Source organism: Gavialis gangeticus, unplaced genomic scaffold, assembly GCF_001723915.1.
Source record: "Gavialis gangeticus isolate Ggan-Ray unplaced genomic scaffold, GavGan_comp1, whole genome shotgun sequence".
Lineage (NCBI taxonomy): Eukaryota > Metazoa > Chordata > Crocodylia > Gavialidae > Gavialis > Gavialis gangeticus.
Window position 1 is genome coordinate 104,584,413 of NW_017729022.1, and position 11,570 is coordinate 104,595,982.

The 11,570-nt window shown below is 43.3% G+C and overlaps 1 protein-coding gene across 2 annotated transcripts in view; it reads left to right on the forward strand.

The window, feature by feature from the left end:
* The first annotated feature begins 267 nt into the window (after positions 1 to 267).
* Positions 268 to 11,570, forward strand: part of PRR5 (proline rich 5) — a 178,873-nt gene continuing 167,570 nt past the window's right edge. The window contains exon 1 of one of the 2 annotated variants that reach the window (XM_019515818.1): positions 268 to 479. The gene's annotated coding sequence lies outside the window, so the exon portion shown is untranslated. The remainder of the gene's footprint in view (positions 480 to 11,570) is intronic. The other variant, XM_019515819.1, reaches the window with a different exon arrangement.

Here is an 11,570-nt window from a genome sequence, read left to right on the forward strand (position 1 = left end):
TTGGGACCTCTAGCGAATGTGGCAGCTCTGGGAAGCTCCCGCTGAAGGGAAATCCCACGTTGGATCCGACGAGGCGGCCGGGGAGGGCTTTGAGCGCTGCCCGGCGGGGCGGGGCGGGAGGAACAAAGGGGCTCCCCGCTGGCTCTCGGCTCTAGCCGGGCTGGGCGTGCGTTCCCATCTCTCGCCGGTGCGGGCTGCGGGGCGGATACCGCTTTGCAGCCCGCTCTCTCCGCCTCCAGCCCGCCCCCCGCTTCTTGGCCGCGCTCCCAGGGCAGGCGGCGGCGCATTGTGCATCGCGGCTGCTCCGCTCCGTCCGGGGGCGCCGCCAGCCCTCAGCCACCCGCGGCCGCCCGAGGGCCGCAGGCCGACATGGCAGGGAGACGCGGCCTCTGTCCCGGCGGGAGAGCGCCCTGCGGCCGGCTCTGCCCTCCCGCCGCTGCCTCCGCCTCCGCCTCGCCGCTTCCCTGCCCGGCGCCGCGGTGAGTGGGGGGAGCGGCCGGGGCTTGGGGACGGGGACCGCGCGCTCACACCCGCTCTCATGTGCTCACATACACGTGCGCATACACTCACACATCCTCACACGCCTGGGTGCACATCCCTCACTCTCACATGCGCGCTCTCACGCGCACACTCATACATTCAGTCACATGCACGCACACTCATGCGCTCACATGCTTATACACACTCATGACCTCATCCACACTCATGCACAGCCCCTTATGCTCTAACACACACTCATGCGTGCTCACGCACGCCCACTTTCATATGTTCACATGCTCTCATACTCCTGTGCTCACACACACATGCGCACACCCAGTGTCATATGCTCACACACTTACACACATTCATGCACTCATGCTTGCACACATGCCCGCTCTCATGCACTTATATTCTCACACACTCATGCTCTGGCATGCACTCACCCATGCCTGCTCTCATATGCTCACATGCTGTCACACTCTTGTGCCCTCACACATGCTCACACACATGCTCATACATGCACTCATGTGTTCACATCCATTCACACATGCTCACAAACTTATGCATATGTCTGCATATCTGTGCTCGTGCATGGGCACCCCCCCACCCAATGCTGTCAGCCAAGTGCCATGCCTGGAAGGTGATGCCTTTGGCTACTTCCCAGGTGCTCTTGATAGGAGTGGGGCATTTGGTTCTGAGCATAGGGTGCAGCTGTCCTAGCAGAGGAGGTGGCTGCACCTGCTGAGGGTTGAGGGCGAGTGGTGGGTTGAAATTAAGGTGGAGCAGAGATACACCTCGGTAGGTAACTAAATAAGATACATATATAGAGAGAGAGAGAGAGAAAGAGCACAAGTTTTTGGGAACCAAAGTTCACTTCATCAGCCGCTGTGAAAGGACAGTGTAGAGTTGACATGAGCTAGCAGCAGCTGTGGGTGGGGTGGGGTGGGGGGAGTAGGCGAAAAGCCCCTCCAATGGGTTGAGGAACAAGCTAGCTTGCTGAGTGGCAGCTTTGGGTTGATTTTGCCCAGACCCTTGCCCAGTGCCAACAGGAAGCGGGGGCAGCCTCCTGCTTTATTCCAGGAGACACATGGGGAGTTCTCTTTAAGCTCTGCTGGGCAACAAGCATAGGTAGGGCCACAGGCGGGGGGTGGTACTGAATATGAGACCCTGATAGTAACAATTAAAATGCTTCAGTTTGAACAAAGTGATGTTTTGGGGCTGCCAACAGTGATCCCTAGGGAGGATGTGATTTCTCCAAACTCTTCTAGAACGCGTATCTGGGAAGCATCTATATTTTCTTGAAGATATGTGAAAACTGGAGTAATAGGAGACTGCAAAGTGTTTTAATCCAAAGAAATATGGTTATTGGAAAAATACTTTTTTTGGAGGGTAAGAGAGGTTAGGTTCCTACAAAGAATCTAAACAAAATCATTTTTGTTCAAATGGACCCTAGCTGAAAGCATAGGGAGGATTCCTAGTCCACTTCTGTGCTTAGATGCTAACATATGGTACAGTGGTTTGATGGTGTTTTTGTGTTACCTCTAAAGATATTTGTTGACAGTATTTCAGTTTTGGAAATAAACCATGCAATAGTAAGTAAAGTAATAGGATAGTAAACCTATCACCTGCCTATTTACTATCAGTTTCCATGCACCTCAACTTCTTGTTTTGGTGCATTTAATATTCATATACTAAAATTCATGGTATCATAGGGGGGAAAAATAAAGGTTTACAAATCCATTCTGAGAAAACATTGTCTTGGAGATATTAAAGGGGACTTGTGGTTAATCTGTAAATTCTATAATGTGTAATAAAATACAGTTTTAATAGCTGCTTTCATTTTAATAATTGCTTCTGTCAGTGCCCATTTGCTTCTTACATGGATATAGGTTAGTAGTCAGCAGACACATCTACATGTCTAGAACATGATCTGACTGGGATGATACCGCAAAACATCATACAAGCACTATCCCCTTTACATTGATTTTTTTTTAATTGGATTTTCTTATAAAAGTCAGTGGCAGGGGTCAGCTTCTGAAAGCTTTTTTCACATGAGTAAGCATTTGTAGGATGAGGTTGTAGATTCCCGTTTTTATGTGTGTAGTAATTAGTAATTTTGACAGCTTGTAATTAAAACTGATAATTCCATAAAGGTTAATTCTTTAAAGGTTGGGTGGTTTTATTCTCTTCAAGAGCATAGGAATTTGGGCAGCTGCCAGTGTTTTAAATTACCAATAGTAGGCAGCTTTAGAAACAGCAAAAAGGTGCATCAAGGAAATGATTTAGCCTTTAGAGGGTTCATAATTTCCAGCCAGCTTGCTTTTAAGATTTTCATTTGAAATTACAGGAAACAATCAGTGATAACATTTACCAGCGCGGTGATTAATAATAAAAAGCTACAATTAGTTAAAAATCCAAAAATAAATTGGAGGAATGGAGTAATGTAATCAGCCATCAAATAGTAAACACGTGGATTTTCATAGCCTCCTTGATTTAAGTATTATTATAAACGTGTATTCTAGTTGCTGAGTTCACACCAGGGTAGTGCTGTGAAGTGGGAGTGCCGTTCATTCATTATCACATCTTTTAGGTAAGGAACAGTGTATCAGAAGTTTAACTCTAACAGTAAAATGAACAATACATGTTATTTTAGTTTCCCATACTAATCTGTTAATAATAATTTCACTTATCCTGTAACAGTCATCGATCGGAGTTTAACATTTGAACTGCACACTGCTGCATGGGTAAATGTGATGCTTAGACTTTGATTCCCTCATGCATAATCTAATTATAGAAAGACTTTGGAAAGAATATTGAATTAAGAGATTTTCCCAATAGATTTGCAGAGAAAGTCATATTAAAAAAAAAATATGGCCAGAATTTGCAAAAGAATTGATCACCCACAGTTTTGGGAAGATTTTCGAAAAAGCTCATCTTCCATATAATCTTGCAAAACAAGTGCCCAGATTTTCAAAGGAGTCCTGCACATTAGATTATGAACAATTTTTGAAAATCCACCCATTAGAATCATAATGGGAGCACCTGAGTTGAGAGCAGAATTTGGGTCCAGAGCATTTGAAAATATGTCTATGAGCTTGTTAGTCTTAAAAGAGTTATAATGGGCTTATTTTTCCCTTTATCTATTTGTATTCTCAAGGAAAACCTTCTTATTTCTTTTAATTCTTTTACAGCAAGTAAAATTATGGGAATAAAATATGGCGGTTATAAAAGAAGCCAGTAAAACTACTTTAAGTTTTTTATGGGAAAAGCCACCAGGATAAATGTATTTTGCCATAAATATGTATGAAACAATACTAGAACTGTAATAGGAAACTTAAGTGGCACTTAATCTTTGAACAAAAATAATAGATAATGAGTAAAAATAGCATTTCCTGTTTTAACTGTATATTTGAATACATATTGTCAAGGATGTTAATCTAAAACAACAAAAAAAAGTTAGATTGGATCGGATCCCATAAGTTTGCCAATTTTCACCTGGGAACGTTCTGGCCTACGTTTTTTTGGAGCATCAGTTTTTTTTGTTTTTTTTTTGGAGCATCAGTTTTATATGAGTATTAACCAACACAGGAAGAGCAAATGTGGTGCCTCAGAAGAGCAATCACAGAGCATTTTACTGCAGAAAGGTTTAGAAAGGTGTAAATCAAGAATAACACTAGCAACATTTCTCTAGATTTCCACAAATGTATGTGAAATCAGAATTTGACCCCATGCATAGGGAAGTAGCATAATTAAACTCACTGAGCATGAATCAGACCTCAGTTATACTGATTTACACACTGCTCTGCCTTCTTTCTGGTTAAAACTGATTTATCATGATCACCTTCAGGGAAGTTTCTTCAGGTTTATACCCAAGAAATTAAGATCAGAAACAAACTCAATCGTGGTGTAGTCTTGGTCACAGTTTTGAGCAGTTGTTCTCTCTCTTGCTTTTAAGGTTATATTAATATTTGCTGAAAGATGAAAAATGGTTATTATCTGCCTACTTCTGTGGTCCAGTCATTAATCAGAATTCATTGACACTAGACACAACGAAAAGAGCTGCAAAATGCCCTGCCTGTCTGCAAGCATGTCCTCTGTGTGGTTACTTTTCCTATGGCTTACTGGAATAAGGAAGGGGAACGGGAGGCCTGGGGAGGGAAATGAGGATTAATTAGCTAATGCCTCTACAGCTCTTTGAAGATGAAAATGCCATGTTAAGATTACTATAATTAAAAATGATGCTGTTACATTTTATTGAAGAAAACTGATTATTTATTTCCTAATGTGAAGACTAGAGTTTAAAGTTTAGACTGTAGGTGATTTTTGAGGATATTTTGTTTGTGTTTTCAGGCAGCCATGAGCAAAGGGGTTCTTTAAACAGGAAAAGAAAAAAGAAACCATAAAGAAGGACCACCTTGTTTTTAAACAATCTGGTGCTTTTATTTGTCTGGAATTTGTGTATATGGGGGGGCGGAAAGTTATTGAAAAGGTCACAGTGTAGTTTGAGATTCTGTCATTGTTCCTGTAAACCACACAGTACAAATACATTTTCATTAAAATATTTTAGGCAAGCCAAAGTGTATGACTAGTGTAGACTGCTTAATGGAATCTGACAGCTCAATTGGAACATGTTATGATCTTGGTCATTCCCTTTCTTGAATAAGGTAGATGAATATTTTACATGTAATAAATATGGCCTTTTTTAAAGGCTCATTTAAAACAAAGGCTGGTGCAAGATGGTGGGTGGACTTCTGTTTTTTTTATTTTTTCTGTTTCAAAGGCTTTACATTCTTGTTATATTGAGGTGGCTGGAAGACTCATGAGTTTGTAAAAATCAAGTCCCTTCTTCCCCATCAGTTACTCGCACAGAACAGGCAATTGTAGTATGTGCCTTTGTGTAGATCAGGCGGAATCTCACAGCATGAGAGGTTGCAAGGTGATTTAAATCTCAGTTTTGATTAAAGAGAAAGACTATATATTCCCAGGCATAATTTCTTATTCTTCCTGTGTGAACAAATGAAGATGCAGATTTTATGGAAAACTTGGTGATTCATGTCCCATAGGAAAATAAAGTTTAGTCTTGATATTGCCATCATCATGTGAAAGACAACAAGGTGACACTGACAAGACAAAGTGTGGGGGGAAAGTGCAAGGTATGTTTTGCTGTTTCATATTCAGAATTTAGCTATTGTCCACGTAAATAACTTTAGATACCTCTGTGTAAACCAATAGGGACATCCAAATGACACAAAGAAAAAAACAAAGGTATACAAATACCAGAATCTCAGGATGATCAGCATACATGCTTAATGTGAAAATTTGTTTTGAGTAGTAATACTACTGGAAGAATCCTAGGCGTTATAATGGAGAGCTAGTTAGACATCAGTTTACATTATAAGGTGGTGACAAAATAGAACAATAAAGTTGTCCATCACTTCAGCATTGTGAAACAAGACTCCGCAGGTCTGGTGTGGACACATTTGACATTATTTTGTTAAATTCAAGGGCTTTAAACAAGCAAATTGGAGGGATCTGGGGAACAAAAGTGTGACAGAACTGAGTAGAGTACTGAAGGGCTGATTTATTAGGAGAGATTAAAAAAGAGTAATACATATAGATTGATTCAGAGCCAAACAAGTGGGGTAGGGACATAACCATCTATAATTTTGAGTGTTGGTGTTAAAAAGGGAGATAAATCGGGTTTTCAGCTGGGGGTGCATGTACCCGTGGGGGTACTTTGGAAGGCCCCAGGGCATACACGGCAGCAGTGCAGAGAAGCTGGCGGCAGTTCCAGTTTCGGTGGCAGCACTTCCAGTTTCGTCGCTGGAAGCAAGGAGTTCCACTTGTAGATCGGCCGCCCCGTAATGCCCTCACCCCTGCTCATCAACTGCCTGCCAGGCAACTCCCTGCTTTTCAACTGCCCGCCGGGGTACTCTGACCAAAAAAGGTTGAAAACCGCTGAGATAAATAATTAAGCATTTTACAGGGAGGTGTAACAATGATTAATGAGCTGAAACAAAAATGCATTTTGAATATCAGAAAAACTTCATGACACAGTGATTTATTAGGTTTAGGAATAGCCTTTTGAGGGAGGTGGTGGTAAGATTATTGCTTTGGGAACTTAAAAGCAGACCATATATAATTCTAGGAATTATATTGTAGGTTAATAAGTTTAAGAAACAACACACCTGTCCTGGTTATCTTTAGGAATTAATCTGTTTTTTTCCTGTGACTCTTTTACCGTTTCCTACGTGAGTACCTGATTTCAGTAAGTGATCCAAGGGCAACAAGTCACATGCTAATGTCAGCTATGCTTCCAAGGACATGGACTTGAGGAATGAATGTTTTCCATTTCTACTCTTGTGGTCCATGATCCAACGTCTTCATTTTTGGAAGTGTTTAAGGGCAGATTAGACAAATACTTGGATCAGGTGGTTTAGACAGGGATGATTCTGTCTTGAGCAGGTGGTTGGACTAGAAATGATCTCTTCAGTTCCCTTCCAACCCTATTTTTATGTGAACTTATGATTCAGTGTCTGTTTGCTTAGATATCTTGCAAATGCATGAAATATGCGTTGTTCTGCATAATAAATATTCTTTTATCATGTATCCCTAAGTTTAGTTCATAAGGCAGGGGGAAGAAGAGGAGGTGGGAAACACTATAATTGGGCGTCACTGTTGGGGAGGAGAGAGCTCATGCTCAGTATGGTGTTTCCTTTGCCTCATCTGAAAAGCTTTTCCTTGCCAGTTCTAGACGGTAATGGCAAAAAGAGCAAAGTGGATACTGTTGATTGTTCAGAGTCATCTTTACCTTCTTGCTGAAACTTGACAAGCAATTCTAAATCCTAGGCAGCATGCAGAGACTGGAAAGGTTGACAACCTGCATGTATATAATAGGTCTGATCCAAACCACGGTGAAGTTGATGGAAGACCTCACATTCAGATCATGCCCTAGTATTTTCATTCCCAAGTATTATGTTTGTGCTTACCTGTGTTTCAGTTTTTGTTTTAATTTTGTTTTGTCTTCCAAATATTATTGCCAGTGAAAGTTAATGGTGTAGAATGGAATTGACATCTCTAGCTTCCTTATAGTTATCAAATTGTTAGCATGCTGTTGCAGTATGATGAAGCACAATCTTCATATTCTATGTATAGATGTAACCCAATCCAGTGAAAATGTGGTAACATTTGGATACAGGATGGGCAGCATGCATGATAATGTACTTTTTTGGTTTACAAAGTCAGATTAAAGCAGTGATTGTCATCCTTGAGATCCTTTCAAGGGTGCCATGGGTGTTTAGCACTGTTAGGTATACAGATAGATAAACCCTGTGTTTTCAAATAGGAATCCACAGTGTTAAAAACCTTCTGACTTCTTGTGGCCCTTCTGAGTTGTTTTTTGACTACAGAAAAAAAATAGAGCAGTTCTTCTGCAGCAAACAAGTAAAAGCTAAGAGCTGGTACTTTGAGGGGTGCCTCAAAACTACAAAGGTTGAGAACCACTGGTCTAGAGCAGTGGTGCTCACTTTTGATCCTTCAGGAAAGATGAATGGTATGAAACCAGTTTATGGTCTGGATTGGGCTTTTTGCTACTCCCACATGCCAGGATTGGTCTCCAGGGCCCTATGCCACCCTCACCTGGTCAGAATCAGGCTCCAGGGCCCCATGCTGCCTCTGCTTAGCCAGGATTGGGCTCCAGGGCCCTGTGACATTTCCACCTCTGCTCAGTAGGGATCAGGTTCTGGTGTACAGTGCTGTCCCAGTCCAGCTGGGATTGGGCTCCAGGAGCCCTGCGCTGCCTCTGCTCAGCTAGGATTGGGCTCTGGGGGCCCCATGCCACTTCCACTCAGCCCGGATTGGGTTTTGGAGCCCCCATGCTAACCCTGCCCAGCCCCCATATGCTGGGATTGGGCCCTGTGCGACTTTACACACCTGATTTAGCTTGTAGGGCCACAGCCCATGGGTCTCTCTACAAATCTGTGGGGAGCTTCATGGGCCGGATGACACAGTGCTGAGGGCTGGATCTGGCCCGTGGGGCTAGAGCCTTAATATGTTGTCTTTGCTGCTCAAGAGTTCTTATTTCTGTCGGCACCCTTGTATAGGTACAGTCAGAAGTAAGTTCTGCAACATTTCTAAATGTAATCTACTTGAAAACATTTTAAAAGGCATTGTTGCTGTCATGAGATGCATATACAACCCCTTTGGTACTCCTTGGTTGGAATGCATCAAGATTCCTAGGTCTGTGTGCAGCCCATGACCCTACCAACTCTGTCTCCAGCTGCGAGGTACTACAGGAGGCTGCAGTAATCTACAACTTCATTCCCTTTTCCCCCAATAGTCTGGGAAGCTAAAGGGGAGGGGAGAACAGCAAGTGCCAGAGTGGATAAATAAGTATGGAGGAGTGTAGTTAGCAGGGGCTCCCTGGTGCCAGGATTCTGACACGAGCTTGAAATGTCTCAATTCTTGCCTTTTCCCCCTCTGTGGAGCAGAGAGGTAGAAGGGCTTGGGTTGGAGAACAGCAGCTTCAGTAGCTGGCGGGGGGATAAGTCCAGCTGTAAGTCTAGCTACGTATTAGCAGTGGTAGCAGGGGGAGAACAAGGATCTGGCAAGGAGAGTGGGGGCAAGAGGCAGGGGTCTCATTCTGAGCCCAGCACTGTTCTTGGACCTGGAGCAACACCTGGCAGCTGGATAAGCCAACAGGCTGTCCACCCACTCGCCCTAAGGAGGGCGGGACAGAGTGAAACACTGTGGGACTCTGGAGTACTTATGGGATTCTGGAGGACCCTGTCCCCATGCACATATAAAAAAAAGTGAAATGCTCCAAATAGTACCTTACTTAAAAGAGATAATAATGTGGAGAGCTTCAGTCACTTTTGGAATATTTCAAAGTATATTCAAATGTATGTTTGTACAATTGGTCTTTGAAACATTTCAAAGGCATTTGAAATGTTCCAATTGTTACATGTATCTGAACCATTATGTATCTGATAGAGATTTAAATACTGATTTTAAAAAAAATAGCTGTTTAACCTGTTGTAATTACAGTGGTTAAACAATTAATCAGTATGACAACTCCCTGGCTGGCCCATTTGGGGCTGCTCTGGTCTGGTCTGCAGGGTGTCCCTTCCCATCCTGGCACCAGCAGTTCATTTCCAACCCCCCAAGGTGTGATGGGGACTCAGTGGCTCCCTGGGGCCCCGGCTCCCAGGACCTCTCCTCATGACAAACTAGGTGGGCAGGTGGATCCTCTTTGAGCCCAGGTCTGGGCCTGGATTTGGATGGGGTAGGTGGGTGGGGCACACCGTGGGGCTGACCCGCAAGCCATGGGGAGTTGCCTTGCACCCCCCTTCCTTCACCTTGCCCCTGTCAGGTTCCGAAGCTGCTGCCAGTCTGGCCAGGGAGTGCATGCAGTCACTGCCAGCAGCAGCAGCTGCAGCCAGAGAAGGTGCTGTATCTGGCCAGACAGAGTGATGGGGACGGGCTCTGTGTCACTGGGCTCCAGGCTGTGGCTCTGTGAAGTAAGACTAGGAGGGGGGTACTGAGCCTAAGGCTGGCACACCCGCCTGCCCAGAGCAGTGTAGGGAGCAGAGAGCCAAAGCACTGACAAGCCCTGTCAGGCATGCAGCACAGCCCATGAAGCCATGGGTGACAGCAGAGAGTGAGGGGTTTTCTGGGACCAGCTACAGCAGTGCAGGAAGGAGAGGGAGCATCAGCAATTCCTGCCCTTGTGGATAGTGAAGGGGGGTGACTAGTACCTATAGCTAGTCTCTGCAGATTTTGATGCAGCCACTTCCAGCCTCCCCACTGCCTGCTGTGAGCAACTTCGGTAGGCAGGCTGTAAGTGGCTGCACCTGGGTCCACAGAGCCTAGCTATAGGTGCTAGTCACCCCTCCCTGTCCTCCTTGCTTCTACCTCCCTTCTGCTGTGCCTCCTTCTGGTTGGGCACTGCACAGTTTCTCTTTCTCCCTTTTGTTCCCCAGCTGCACCGCCCCAGGCTAAACGATAACTGGTAAGTTAGAACCAGTTATCACTGGGTTCATCGGTTAAATGATCAATTAATTGTTTAAATGCAATCGTAATTAATAGTTTAACTGGTCACATCCCTACTATTTGAATATTCATATGTTTTATGCATATCAGACATGCCCTCTTTACGGGATAGGATTGTGATGATCTAGGATAGTGTGGTGCAGGTAACTAGAACTATCTTCATTCTGATTCACAGCAGATGCTTTAGAGATTGGAAACTGTCTTTCTGCCTTCAGGGTTAATGGTTTATTGGAGGCCAAAAAAGGGAACAAAGAAAAACATTTTATGTGGCAGTTCAGGAAACATACTTCTTTATTCAGTGGAATTTGGACCCCCAAACTTCCTGGCCTGGTAGAACTGGAATTATTATTTTAATTTACTTTTACTCAAAAGATAAAATTTATAGTTTTGAAAAACAAAATTAGAAGGAATTTACTTGTTTTTTTTCTGGGTTTGAAAGAAGGTTTAAAATGTATAAGACTGAGTGTCCAATCTGTGCCTCCAGATCCAACCTGTCTAATAGTTCAATACTACTGGTTTTCTTTTTGTTGTTGCATGTGTTGCCTGTCTGATAAATAATTGCGTTGTGGAAAATATCTGTTTCTGAACTGCTTTCTTAAAGGACACTGACCACTGTTTTATTGCCAGAGTTTTGTCTACCTTAACATTGTCATATGATGTGATCCACTAAAAACAGCATAAGAGCCAGGTGGAATAAGTATCAGAGAAATGGTTCAGTGCAGTGACTTTCAGTGACTCAGGAATAAATTAACAGCACTCCTTTACTGTTGTCCTTTTAAATTAAACACACGATATTCAATGCATTAGTTTATGGATAGGAATTGTATTTCTTAATTTTTATTTAGTGTGGAATGATTAATAACAGAGCTCTATATCCACTTTTGTTCTTTTGAAATATAGGCATAGGATGCTATGTCCAGTCTAGTAGAAGAAATTTAATATACTTAAATAAATTTTAGTCCCTAAATTATAATTCTGTCAGGGGAAGCTAGCTTTCAATCAATCCAACGCAAAGTGCCAGGAACCCTGCTCCCCCCCCC